Consider the following 13,224-nt stretch of genomic DNA (forward strand, 5'->3'; position numbering starts at 1 on the left):
TGGTTTTACAGTTAACCCACGCATGTTCAGTGTGATCCACTCAACTCGATTCGATCGCCCGAAGAAGTCGGGGAGGAATTTCCCAGAATTTCCCCTCCTTATTGGCGCTGGATTTGTTTCTAGTTTGTCGCCGCTCCCAGGAGATTACATGTTTCCGGTGGGAGGGGCGGGTGGTTTCGGTAGGAAGTGTCCAGTCACGATGCTCCAGGCATGTGGGGCAGGATTGATGAACCAACTGGTCTTTTCCTGACCATCATGTCCGTCTGTAGCCCCAAATCGTCAAGGTGTTTTCAGTGAAGTGATCTTTAAACACAAAACCACACCTGGGGCAAATCCTGCATCCGTCTATAGTGAAATTATCCTCAATGCTGTCTGTGTCTCACCTTACCCTCCTCTGAAGCTCGGGGACTCGAAATATTCTTGCCGGCCTCTGCCACAATGTGCCTGAAGATTTCTAGTCCCGTCCAACCGTAAGCAAAGTGACTGATAACGGGAGCGTTCGAAAAATGTGCCCTGAAATCGGAAGGATGGTGACAGCACAGCTAAAGGAGACTCTCCACCTCTCCCACCCTTTCTTCTCAACGCCCCCTTTCTCATTGCTCTGAGTGCCGAGGCCTGGTTTCTTCCGTTCACCCACAATTATATCAGGTCCGCAAACTTCATGTTTAATTTTATGGTTGGAGCAGAAAAGGAGATGAATTGAAGCCCAAGAAAAACCTTATGTGACCTCATAAAATGAAGGAGATCAGCTCTTCGTTGGAATGTACTCCTATGTGGGGATGTAGCTCAGTGGTAGAGCGCGTGCTTTGCATGTATGAGGTCCTGGGTTCAATCCCCAGCATCTCCAAAGCTATTTTTTCACCAGAATTACCCACAGAAAGGCGAATCTTGATTTCGATGTGCCGCGAATTCCATCCTCTGAGGCTCCACAATCATTAAATTGCCCCTGAGCAGGATTTCATCTCACGGTCTCCTCAGCAGCTCAGTTCACAGCAGCCGCCGACTGATCGGAATGTGTGACGGTGCAATGTCCAGCGAGCAGTTGGAACAACAGCGACCTGAAACAGAAATGCTGGTCGGCACAGCCCGAGGAGACTCGCCTCTCCCCCAGACTTTCTTCGCAACGCTCCCTTTCTCATTTCTCTGAGTGACGAGACCTGGTTTCTTCTGTTTACCCAGCGGGTACGGTATTATTGTGGTTAGTTTACTGGACTGGTAATCCAGAGGCCTGGACTAATAATCCCGCCACGGCAGCCTGGGAATTCAATTTCAATTAATTAAAAATTGAATTAATTGAATAAAATCTGGAATTAAAATACTAGTATCAGGTCCGCAGACCTCAGGTATCTCCTATGCTTAAAAGAGGAAATGCTTCTAACAACTTACCCACTACAGATGTCAGGCTCACTGGTCTGTAGTTCCCAGGCTTTTCCCTGCCGCCCTTCTTAAACAAAGGCACAACATTTGCTACCCTCCAATCTTCAGGCACCTCACCTGTCGCGGTGGATGATTCAAATATCTCTGCTAGGGGACCCGCAATTTCCTCCCTAACCTCCCATAACGTCCTGGGATACATTTCCTCAGGTCCCGGAGATTTATCTACCTTGATCCTCCTTTCTCATTAGACTAAGTGCCGAGGCCTGGTTTCTTCCGTTCACCCACAGTTGTATCAGGTTCGCATACTTCATCTTTAATTATCTGGTTGCAGCAGAAAACGAGACGATTTTAAGCCCAGTATACAGTGTCAGCACCCACCACACCAACCGGCAATGCATTCCAGAGACTCACGACACTCTGGGAAATAAAGAACCGCCTAACATCCAGACTATTCTTACCTCTGTGTGGTCCAAACGCCTGTTCCCCGCTCCTCCCCAATCTGTGAAACTGGGAATAACCCATCACGTTGCAGACCCACCTTGGGTGGTCTCATAAAATGAGGACAATCAGTTCTTCTTTCCTTGGGTATCTGTGTGTTCCAGAATTAAGCATGGAAAGGCGAATTGATCTTTCTGAGTGCAGCGAGTTCCAACTTCTGAGGCTCCACAAGCATTAAATTGCCCCGGAACAGGACTTCATCTCACGGTCCCCTCAGCAGCGCAGCTCATTGTAGCCGCCGGTTGACCGGAATGTGTGACAGTCCAAAGCCGAGCGAGCAGTCCCAGCTCTTGTTTGACGCTGTGTCATTCATCCATCTCACTTTATGATTCAGAGGTTGGATTTCAGCCTCGTCACTGACTATTGGCAATTGTATTTTTTTATTTCCGCTGAATTTTTTTTTTGGAAATTTCGAAGTGAAGAGGAGCAGAAACCCCGTGAACATTGTGAGCACGTGGAACGACTGGGCATCGCGTTGTCCGGGAGAGACAGAGCGGAAAGCCCACTTTTTATTCTAAAGTGGAGCGGTGTTTCCCGTGGGTATGTAGCTCAGTGGAAGAGCGCATGCTTTGCATGTATGATGGTTCCGGGTTGAATCCCCGGCATCGCCAAACGCTTTATGTTTCGAATTTTGAAAAGACCCTCTTGTTCTCACCTCACCTTCACACACAAGGACAGGAAAGGGTTTCTTCACCTCGAGAAAAACCGAACGCTCTGCACACGATAAAATTCAATGGAAGCACGCACGCGCATTTGAAATGGCTCCCATCCCGGGGCTGGAGAGCGGGCCCAGTAACAATAACAGAGAAAATAGGATCACGAGTCGGCCATTCAAGCCTGCTTCGCCATGATTTATGATCATGGCTGATCCTCTATCTCAATACCATATTCCCGCTCTCTCGCCATGCTCTTTGATGCCTTCTGTGTGTAGAAATCTGTCTTTCTTAAATATATTCAGTGACTTGTCCTCCACAGCCTTCTGTGGCAGAGAATTCCACAGGTTCACCACCCTCTTGAGTGAAGAAATAGATTATTCCCAGTTTCACACATCGGGGAGGAGCAGCGGACAGGCGTTCAGACTACACAGAGGTAGGAATAGTCATGATGTGAGGCGGTTCTTCTTTTCCCAGAGAGTACTGAGTCTCTGGAATGCATTCCCGGCTGGTGTGGTGGGTGCTGACTCTCTCCCTCGCCCTTCTGGATGGATCGGGACCTGTTCTTGACTGGGACAGAACTCGCATCATATAGAAGGTGAGTGGTTTTACAGTTAACCTGCACATGGTCAGTGTGATCCACTGGACTCGATTCGATCGCCTGAGGGATTCGGGGAGGAATTTCCCAGAATTTCCCCTCCTTATTGGCGCTGGATTTGTTTCTAGTTTGTCGCCGCTCCCAGGAGATTACATGAGTCCGGTGGGTGGGGCGGGTGGTGTCGGTAGGAAGTGTCCAGTCACGATGCTCCAGGCATGTGGGGCAGGATTGATGAACCAACTGGTCTTTTCCTGACCATCATGTCCGTCTGTAGCCCCAGATCGTCAAGGTGTTTTCAGTGAAGTGATCTTTAAACACAAAACCACACCTGGGGCAAGTCCTGCATCCGTCTCTAGTGAAATTATCCTCAATGCTGTCTGTGTCTCACCTTACCCTCCGCTGAAGCTCAGGGACTCGAAATATTCTTGCCGGCCTGTGCCACAATGTGCCTGAGAATATCTAGTCCCGTCCAACCGTAAGCAAAGTGACTGATAACGGGAGCGTTCGAAAAATGTGCCCTGAAATCGGAAGGATGGTTACAGCACAGTCAAAGGAGACTCTCCCCCTCTCCCAGCCTTTCTTCTCAACGCTCCCTTTCTCATTGCTCTGAGTGCCGAGGCCGGTTTCTTCCGTTCACCCACAATTATATCAGGTCCGCAAACTTCATGTTTAATCGTCTGGTTGGAGCAGAAAAGGAGATGAATTGAAGCCCAAGAAAAAAACTTATGTGACCTCATAAACTGAAGGAGATCAGCTCTTCGTTGGAATTTGTGGCTGTCTGGGGATGAAGCTCAGTGGTGGAGCGCGTGCTTTGCATATATGAGGTCCTGGGTTCAATCCCCAGCATCTCGAAAGCTATTTTTTCACCAGAATTACCCACAGAAAGGCGAATCTTGATTTGGGTGTGCCGCGAATTCCAACCTCTGAGGCTCCACAAGCATTGAATTGCCCCTGAGCAGGATTTCACATCACGGTCTCCTCAGCAGCTCAGTTCACAGCAGCCGCCGACTGATGGGAATGTGTGACGGTGCAATGTCCAGCGAGCAGTTGGAAGAACAGCGACCTGAAACAAAAATGCTGGTCGGCACAGCCCGAGGAGACTCGCCTCTCCCCCAGACTTTCGTCGCAAAGCTCCCTTTCTCATTTCTCTGAGTGACGAGACCTGGTTTCTTCTGTTGACCCAGCGGGTACGGTAGAATCGTGGTTAGTTTACTGGACCAGTAATCCTGAGGCCTGGACCAATAATCCCGCCACGGCAGCTGGGGAATTCAATTTCAATTAATTAAAAATTGAATAAAATCTGGAATTAAAATACTAGTATCAGGTCGGCAGACCTCAGGTATCTCCTATGCTTAAAAGAGGAAATGCTTTTCAGCACAGTAAATCCTCGGGTGACCTTAGGAAAGTGAGGCACTCAGTCCTTTCACACTTGGTTGGAGGTCGGTATTATCTGGTGTTGGAGCTCAGTGATAGACCGCATGCTTCGCGTGTATGAGGTCTCAGTTTCTATGCCCAAGCACTTTACCTTTTGAATTCTGGTCAGTCGGCGGCTGTTATGAGCTGAGCTGCTGAGGGGACCGTGAGATGAAGTCCTGCTCCGGGACAATTTAATGTTTGTGGAGCCTCAGAAGTTGGAACTCACTGCGCTCAGAAAGCGAAATTCGCCTTTCCGTGCGTAATTCTGATGAAAAAATATTTTTGGAGAAGCTGGGGATTGAACCCAGGACCTCATACATGCGAAGCATGCGCTCTACCACTGAGCTACATCCCCAGATAAAATCAATAGCTACCCAAGGAAATAAGAACTGATCGTTCTCATTTTATGAGCCCGTCCAAGGTGGGTCTGCCACTTGATAGATTATTTGCAGATTCAAAGATTGGGGCGGAGCAGGGAACAGGCGTTTCGACTACACAGAGGTAAGAATAGTCTGGATGTCAGGCGGTTCTTCATTTCCCAGAGAGTAGTGAGACTCTGGAATGCATTGCCGGCTGGTGTGGTGGGTGCTGACTCTCTCTCTGCCTTCTCGAGGGATCTGGATCTGTTCTGAACTGGGGCAGAGATCGCATCAGAAAGAAGGTGAGTGGTTTTACACTTAACCAACGCATGGTCACTGTCATGTCCTGGACTGGTTTCAATCGTCTGAAGATGTTGGGGAGGAATTTTCCAGAAATTGGCCCTGTATTTTTTTCTGGTTTGTAACCGCTCCCAGGAGATTACATGTTTCCGGTGGGTGGGGCGGGTGGTGTCAGTAGGAAGTGTCCAGTCACGATGCTCCGGGCATGTGGGACAGGATTGATGAACCAGCTGGTCTTTTCCTGACCATCATGTCCGTCAGTAACCTCAGCTCGTCAAGGTGTTTTTGTGAAGTGATCTTTAAACACAAACTCACACCTGGCCCTTTATAGTGAAATGAGACTCAATGCTGCCTGTGCATCACCTCGCCCTCCTCTGAAGCAGGAGGACTCGAAATATTCTTGCCGGCCTCTGCTTCAATGTGCCTGAGCATTTCTAGTCCCGTCCAACCGTAAGTAAAGTGACTGATAACGGGAGCGTTCGAAAAATGCGCCCTCAAATAGGAAGGGTGGTTACAGCACAGTTTAAGGAGTCTCTCCCCCTCTCCCACCCTTTCTTCTCAACTCCCCCTTTCTCATTAGACTAAGTGCCGAGGCCTGGTTTCTTCCGTTCACCCACAGTTGTATCAGGTCCGCAAACTTCATCTTTAATTGTCTGCTTGGAACAGAAAACTAGATGATTTTAAGCCAAGTATACAAAGTGTCAGCACCCACCAGACCAGCCGGCAATGCATTCCAGAGACTCACTACACTCTGGGAAATAAAGAACCGCCCAACATCCAGACTATTCTTCCCTCTGTGTCGTCTCAACGCCTGTTCCCCGCTCCTCCGCAATCTTTGAAACTGGAAATAATCTATCACGTGGCAGACCCACCATGGGTGGTCTCATAAAATGAGGATAATCCGTTCTTCTTTCGTTGGGTAGCTATTTATTTCATCGGGGGATGTAGCTCAGTGGTAGAGCGCATGCTTCGCATGTATGAGGTCCTGGCTTCAATCCCCAGCATCTCCAAAAATATTTTTCATCAGAATTACGCACGGAAAGGCGAATCGCGCTTTCTGAGCTCAGCGAGTTCCAACTTCTGAGGCTCCACAAGCATTAAATTATCCCTGAGCAGGACTTCATCTCACGGTCCCCTCAGCAGCTCAGCTCATAACAGCCGCCGACTGACCGGAATATGTGACAGTGCAATTTCTAGCGAGCAGTCCCAGCTCTTGTTTGACGCTGTGTCATTCATCCATCTCACTTTCTGATTCAGAGGTTGGATGTCAGCCTCGTCACTGACTATTGGCAATTGTATTTTTTTATTTCCGCTGACTTTTTTTTGGAAAGTTCAAAGTAAAGCGGAGCAGAAACCCCGTGAACTGAAGCAGAGGTTGAACATTTGGAGCACGTGTGATGACTGGGCATCTCGTTGTCCGGGAGAGACGGAGCTGAAATCCCACTTGTTTATTTCTAAAGTGGAACAGACTTTGCAGAGGCGATGTAGCTCAGTGGTAGAGCGCATGCTTTGCATGTATGAGGTCCCAGGTTCAATCCCCGGCATTTCCAAATTATTTATGTTTGAAATTTTGAAAAGACCCTCTTGTCCTCACCTCACCTTCACACACAAGGACAGGAAAGGGTTTCTTCACCTCGAGAAAAGGCAACTGCTCTGCACAGGATAAAATTCAATGGAAGCGCGCACGCGCCTTTGAAATGGCTGCCGTCCTGGGGCTGGATTGCGTGCGGAGTTGTTAAAACATCGAAAATAGGATCACGAGTCGGCCATTCGGCCCGTCGAGCCTGCTCCGCCATTCAATCGGATCATGGCTGATCCTCTACCTCAATACCATATTTCCGCGCTCTCCACATACCCCTTGATGCCTTGTGTGTGTCGAAATCTCTCGATCTGCTTCTTAAATATATTCAGTGACTTCGCCTCCACAGCCTTCTGTGGTAGAGAATTCCACAGGTTCACCACCATCCAGTTTCACAGATTGGGGAGGAGCAGCTGACAGGCGTTCAGACCACACAGAGGTAAAAATATTCTTAATATTCGGTGATTCTTCTTTTCCCAGAGAGTAGTGAGTCTCTGGAATGCAATTCTGGCTGGTGTGGTGGGTGCTGACTCCCTCCGCGTTCTCGAGGGATCTGGGCCATTTCTTGACTGGGGCAGAGATCGCATCATATAGAAGGTGAGTGGTTTTACAGTTAACCTGCACATGGTCAGTGTGATCCACTGAACTCGATTCGATCGCCTGAGGGAGTCGGGGAGGAATTTCCCAGAATTCGCCCTCATTATCGGCTTTTGATTGTTTTTCTGATTTGTAACCGCTCCCAGGAGATTACATGTTTCCGGTGGGTGGGGCGGGTTTTGTAGGGAGGAAATGTCTGGTCACGATGCTCCAGGCATGTGGGGCAGGATTGATGAACCAACTGTTTTCCCGTCCGTCATGCCGGTCTATAACCCCAGATCGTCAAGGTGTTTTCAGTGAAGTGATCTTTAAACACAAACCTACACCTGGGGCAAGTCCTGCATCCGTCTATAGTGAAATGAGACGCAATACTCTCCAGGCCTTAAGTTGCCCTCCTCTGAAGCTCAAGGACTCGAAATATTCTTGCCGGCCTCTGCTACAATGTGCCTGAGCATTTCTAGTCCCGTCCAATCAGAAGCAAAGTGACTGATAACGTACGAAAATTGCGCCCTCGAATAGGAAGGATGGTTACAGCACAGCCCATGGTGGCTCTCCCCCTCTCCCAGTCTTATTTCTCAACGCCCCCTTTCTCATTACTCTGAGTCTCTGAGTATATATCAGGTCCGCATACCTCGGTATAGTTGTCTGCTTGGAGTACAAAAGGAGATGCTTTTCAACCCAGTAAATCCTCGGATGGCCTTAGGAAAGTGAGGCACTGAGTCCTTTTATATTTGGTTAGAGGTCTTCCCTATCTGGTGATGTAGCTCAGTGATAGATCGCGTGCTTCGCGTGTATGAGGTCCCGGGTTCTCTCTCCAAGCACTTTATGGTTCGAGTTTTGAATTCCGGTCAGTCGGCGGCTGGTATGAGCTGAGCAGCTGAGGGGACCGTGAGATGAAGTCCTGCTCCGGGACAATTGAATGTTTGTCTCAGAAGTTGGAACTCGCTTCCCTCTGAAAGCACGATTCATCTTTCTGTGGAACATTCTGGTGAAAATAAATTTTGGAGATGTTAGATATTGAACCCAGAAATATATACACGCAAAGCAGGCGCTATACCACTGAGCTACAACCCCGAATCCAATAGACCTATAACCAAGGGTATAAGGACTGAGTGTTCACTGTCTTAAGACCACCCAATGATTTACTGGGTTGAAAGTCATCTCCTCTTGTGCTCCAAGCGGACAACAGCCACCGAGACACGTAGCAGACGGCTGGACGGGACTAGAAATTCTCAGGCACATTGTAGCAGAGGCCTGCAAGAATATTTCGAGCCCTTGAAATTTAGAGGAGAATAACGTGAGGCACAGAGACAATGAGTCTCGTTTCACTAAAGACAGACGCAGCACATGCCCCAGGTGTGGGTTTGTGTGATGATCGATTCATTGAAAATACATTGACGAGCTGGGGATGTAGACGAACAAACAGAAATGACGGGTAGAAAAAGACCAGCTGGTCCATCAGGCCTGCCCCTCACTCGGGATTGCTGGAGCATCATTACTGACACTTACTCCCCCTCACCCGCCCGCAGCCGTGTAATCTCCTGGGAGAGGCAAAGATCCTGAGAAAAATCCAGGGCCTTTAAGGGATAGAATACAGTGGAAAATTCCTCCCCGACCTCCTCAGGTGATCGAAACCAGTCCAGGAGATCACATGGATCGTACGGACACTAACTGTAAATCCTCTTACCTTTTATATATTGTGACCTCTGCCCCAGCCAAAAACCGGTCCAGCTCCCTGGAGAAGGCAGGCAGAGAGTCAGCACGCACCGCACCAGCCAGCAACGCATTCCAGAGGCTCACTACTCACTGGGAAAAGGAGAACCGCCTAAAATCCACCCTATTCCAACCTCTGCGTAGTCTAAACTCTTGTCCCAGTTCCTCCCCAATCTGTCAAAGTGGAATAATCTCTCACTGGGCCCGCAATCCAGCCCTGGGTTCGGAACCATTGATACGGTGCGTGCGCTCTTCCACTGAATGCTATCCTGTGCCGAGCATTAGGTTTTTCACGAGGTAGCGGAAGTCTTGCCTGTCCTTGTGTTTAAAGGTGAGGCGAGTCCAAGAGGATCTTTTCACAATTGTAGCCAAAATTCGAAACATAAACCGTGAGCAGGATAGTAGCCGACTTCAGGAGTACATAGGCAGGCTGACGAAATAGGCGGAGACATGGCAGTTGAAATTTAATGCGGATAAGAGTGAATTCATGCACTTTTGGAGGAACCACGTGTAGAGCCAGTAGCATCAAAATGGTACTATTTTGAGGGGGTGGAAGAGCAGTGGGACCTGGGGGTGTATATTCACCAATCTTTGAAGGTGACAGGGCAAGTTGATAAATGGTACTATTTTCAGTAGATCCAAGAGCAGAGGGGCCTGGGTGTGCATATTTACAAATCGTTGAAGGCGACAGGGCCAGTTGAACAGGCGGCTATGAAAGTGAATGGGACACTTGGCTTTCTAAATAGTGGCATTGAAAACAAACACAAGGAAGTCACGCTGAACTGGTTAGGCCTCAGCTTCAGTGTTGTGTACAATTCTGGACAGTACACTTAAGGAAAGACGGCAAGGCCTTGGAGAGGATACGGAGGAGCTTGATCAGGATGATGCCAGGGAAGAGGGACTTCCGTTATGTGGAGAGGTTGGAGAATCTGGGTTTGTTCTCCTTGGAGCAGAGAAGCTTAAGGGGAGACCTAATAGAGGTATTCAAAGTAATGAGGGGTTTGGGCAGCAAAATAGGGAGAATCTGTTTTCGCTGACAACTGGGTTAGTAACGAACGGTCAGAGATTTAAAATAATTGGCAAAAGAACTGGAGCGGCAATTAGGAGAAATGTTTTCCCATCCTCGCTGGTAAAAACAAGCTGCTGGAACTTTTCACTCTCTCTCCTTTCCCTCTCTCTCTTTCCCATGGTTCAAACAAACTGTTGCTGCAGCATCTGAAGTTTACGACAGTTTCCCACAGACTTCAATTCCTAGCTCGGCAGCTGTCTTAACTTTAACCTCGCCGCTTACCTCAACGCAAGTACATCGTCTCAGTTAGACTTCTAAACAATCTGAAGCAATAATAAAACCTTTTGAACCTGTTCAATCTTCCCAGAATGCAGTCTTGAATAGTCAAGTCTAACAGTTCTGTGTTCCATCCTGTGTTGAACCAAACTCTGCTCCTTTAGCAAGTGAAAGATCCATATTGAAAACTCCAAAATCCTTCACGAGGTAACCATATATTTAATCAAGTGTTTTTTGAACCTGAGCTCGTATCATGCGTCTGTGTAGGGGAACACGTGGGCAACAGTGACGACACTACTATAAGATTTCGATTGGCTGTGAGAAGCAAATGCACTGAAAATTTACAACTCATAGAAATAACTTCTTGCATTTAAACAGCGCATTTAACCCCGCATAGATAATTAGACCAATCCGATTTAGTGAGGAATAATCAGACAAATATGGAACTCCAGCTGAAGAAGGAGATATCAGGCGCCATTAAAAAATCATGACACAAGAGATGACTTTCATGGAAGGTCTGAAAGAAGGAAAGGACTTGCCTTTATACAGCGCCTTTCAAGACCCCAGGACGTCCCAAAATGCTTTACAGGCAATGAAATGCACTTTGAAGTGTCGTCACTGTGTAATGTGGGAAACGTGCCAGCAAATTTGCACACAGCAAGCTCATACAAACTGCAATGAGATAAATGACCAGAAAATCGGTTTCAGTTATGTTAGTTGAGGGATAAATATTGCCCAGGTCACTGGGGAGAACTCCCCTGTTATTTCTCGAATATTGCCGTGTGACCTGTTATAACTACCTGAGAGGGTAGATGGGCCCTCCGTTTAACGTGTCTTACGCAAGTCGATATCTCCGACAGTGCAATGCTGCCTCAGTACTGCACTGTTGTGTCAGCTTGGATTATGTGTTCAAGTCTCTGGAGTGGGACTAAAACTCACAACTTTCGAACGCAGAAGTGAGACCGCTCCCACTGAGCCACGCCTGATACCTGAAAGGGGTAGAGGGAGATGGAGGGGCAGAGGGAGGGCATTCTGGAGCGTGGATATGGCTGAAGGAACGGCTGTCAAAAGTAGGGCAAATGGACTGTGGATGCACAAGCGCCAGAGGTGGGCGAATGGAGTATTTTGCAGGGGCTGGAGGAGGTTACAGCGATAGGGAGGGGTGAGGCCCTAGTGGATTTAAGTGTAAGGAACAATAAAAATAAACTACAGGCTTAGGAGACTGGAAGCCAATGCAGTTCAGTAAGGATTGGGTGATTGGTGAGGGACTCATCAATCAAAACGAGAGGGTTGGAGATGGAATCAGTGGCAAGGATGTGGAGATTGGGAGGGGGTCAAAGATCTTGACTTCACAATTTTTAACTGGAATAAATTATGGCTCCTCTAAAACAGAATGGTGCTATGACAACACAAAGACATTGGAAGGGTCAAGAGAGGCGGTGGTTTTGTCAGCGTAAATCTGAAAGCTGGTCCATGTCTGTGGACAATGTCACCAAAGGGCATCATGTAGATGAGGAAGAGGAGGGAGCAAAGGATTGAACCTTTAGAGACATCAGAGATAACGGCGATAGGGTAGGAAGAGAAGCTTCTCCTGGCTATGATCAGATAGGTGAGTGGAACCAAGCGAGGGATGTCCCACCAAAAGAGGCCAATGTTCGATGAATGAGGAGGTCACGGGTGGGTTTCCTGTAGGTGTGGAGGAGAGGGCGGAGATGGGGAGGGGTGGGCCATGGAGGGATTTAACCCCAGGCTGAACATGTTAAACGTTAGGCGATCGGGAACTGGGAGTCAGTGACGGTCCGTGAGGCCAAGCAGGACCTGGTGCTGGTTGGAAGGAGGAGGCTGAATGACCGGACAGGCGTGCATTGGAGGAATGGAGTCTGGAGGGTCAGAGGGATTAATGAGGGTTTGAATGGCAATATGCTGAGGAAGGAATGGAGACGAGTGAGGGAAGCACGGGGCCTTTGTGATGGAGGTCAAATCGGGTCATGAGCTCAGCTCGGGGTTGCACGGGAACAATTTTACTGCAGCCTTCAACCAATGTAAAATAAACGGGTAAATATCTGCAGGAAAATAACGGAGAGAGGAATGGCAATGAAACTTGTTTAGTGACCCCTGATATCACGGATAGTCCGAAGCATGACCTTGAACTGTCCCCGTGTCAGAGACTCAAAATACATATTTTAACTGGGAAACTGCAGGAACAGAGTGAAACGGGTGTGCTTTTGCCCCTGGATTCAGTGTAGACGCGGTGAAATCGGTAAAATGCACAAATGAATCGGCAGGAGAGAACATGGTCAATACAATTATATGAAAACTGTAAATGAAGCCGCTAATTGTTGGACCAGTCCTTTCTGAGCACAGCTTTTAACTTTATTCCTGAGAGAGGTCTCATTAAGACAAGGTTCTGAACTTTGAGATTTTTTTGATATATCCACGTCATCATTTACATTGGAGTCAAAGCTGCTGATGTAATGTGTTTGTTCAGGTGACTGTAACTAATAGCAATGATCAGGGGTATAACCGTGTCAGTGGACATTAATCCCCTGTATAAATTAAGCTCGTTGCAATGTATCAGCGCAGAGTGCTTTCTGGAGCTCCGGTTTTCAGATCAGCAGAAGTCACTGCTTCTCACAGAAATGGGATATCCAGTACTGTTTCAGATCGAACGCATTTACTATCCTGTTCTTGCAGCCATTGGAGTTCCAGGTAAGCCGTCATCGCATCTGTGAATATTGTAAATCGGTGTTAACCGCGCTGCTGTACTTGGCTAATTATTTTTTCTCCCACCATGTTTTGCGCAGTCACCTCTTCTCTTATATCTGTTGAATAATGGAAGGTTTAAAGTC

General features: G+C 47.9%; 1 protein-coding gene and 4 non-coding genes across 5 annotated transcripts in view; 3 read left to right on the forward strand and 2 right to left on the reverse strand.

The window, feature by feature from the left end:
• The window catches only part of LOC137316682 (zinc finger protein 850-like), a gene marked incomplete at its 5' end in the record, with an annotated part of 239,239 nt that overhangs the window by 210,742 nt on the left and 15,273 nt on the right, over positions 1–13,224 (reverse strand). The gene's annotated exons all lie outside the window — the stretch shown is intronic.
• On the forward strand, positions 776–847 carry trnaa-ugc (transfer RNA alanine (anticodon UGC)). Its single transcript has one exon. It is a non-coding gene; the product is annotated as a tRNA-Ala (tRNA).
• Positions 4,826–4,897, reverse strand: trnaa-cgc (transfer RNA alanine (anticodon CGC)). Its single transcript has one exon. It is a non-coding gene; the product is annotated as a tRNA-Ala (tRNA).
• trnaa-cgc (transfer RNA alanine (anticodon CGC)) lies at positions 6,140–6,211 on the forward strand. Its single transcript has one exon. It is a non-coding gene; the product is annotated as a tRNA-Ala (tRNA).
• On the forward strand, positions 6,680–6,751 carry trnaa-ugc (transfer RNA alanine (anticodon UGC)). Its single transcript has one exon. It is a non-coding gene; the product is annotated as a tRNA-Ala (tRNA).

Source organism: Heptranchias perlo, unplaced genomic scaffold, assembly GCF_035084215.1.
Source record: "Heptranchias perlo isolate sHepPer1 unplaced genomic scaffold, sHepPer1.hap1 HAP1_SCAFFOLD_60, whole genome shotgun sequence".
Lineage (NCBI taxonomy): Eukaryota > Metazoa > Chordata > Chondrichthyes > Hexanchiformes > Hexanchidae > Heptranchias > Heptranchias perlo.